Below are 1,075 nucleotides of genomic sequence, written 5' to 3' on the forward strand. Positions count from 1 at the left end.
GAAAGATTGAGTTCGTTCCTACTTGAAAAAGGGTTCGAAAGAGGTTTAGTCGACATCACTCTCTTCATTCGTAGATCAAATAATCATGTTTTACTTGTACAAATATATGTTGATGATATTATCTTCGGATCCACTAATGACATCCTCTGTAAGGAGTTCTCTGAGTTGATGCAGGGGGAGTTTGAGATGTCGATGATGGGAGATTTAACCTTCTTTCTTGGACTTCAAATAAAATAAATGGAAAGCGGCATCTTCATCCATCAGTCAAATTATTGCAAGGAACTACTAAAGAAGTTTGACATGGAGTAATGCAAGGATGCATCTACACCTATGGCATCTACATGTTATTTGGACAAAGATGAAAAAGGAAAAGCGATTGAGGTAACCAAATATCGTGGGATAATCGGCTCCTTATTGTACTTAACTGCTAGCCACCCCGATATTATGTTTAGCGTCTGTATGTGTGCTAGGTTTCAAGCTTTGCCAAAAGAATCACATTTTATTGCTGTAAAACGTATCATGAGATATGTAAAAGGATCAATAAATATGGGATTATGATATCCTAGGGATGCCTCCTTATCCTTGGTAGGTTACTCCGATACCGACTTCGCTGGGTGTATGTTGGATCATAAAATCACTAGTGAGACTTGTCACCTATTAGGAAGCTCCCTAGATGCATGGCACAACAAAAAGCAAGCGTGCGTTGCTTTGTCCACCACTGAAGTGGAATACATTGTCGCTGGCGTGTGTTGCGCTCAAATCCTTTGGATGAAGCAGCAACTTAAGGACTTTGGGCTCATATTAGAAAAGATCCTAATTAAGTGTGATAACACGAGTGCCATTAACCTTTCTAAGAATCCTGTTCTGCATTCTAGAACAAAGCATATTGAGATAAGACATCATTTCTTGCGTGATCATGTTCAAAAAGGTGATTGTATATTGGAGTTTTTTGAAACTTATAAACAATTAGCAGATATTTTCACCAAGCCCCGCTCACGAGATACTTTCAATGTTCTTCGAAGAGAACTAGGAATCCTTGATGAAAAATATCTTGATTAATTTTTCTTTTGTGATT

Source organism: Lupinus angustifolius, chromosome LG11, assembly GCF_001865875.1.
Source record: "Lupinus angustifolius cultivar Tanjil chromosome LG11, LupAngTanjil_v1.0, whole genome shotgun sequence".
NCBI lineage: Eukaryota > Viridiplantae > Streptophyta > Magnoliopsida > Fabales > Fabaceae > Lupinus > Lupinus angustifolius.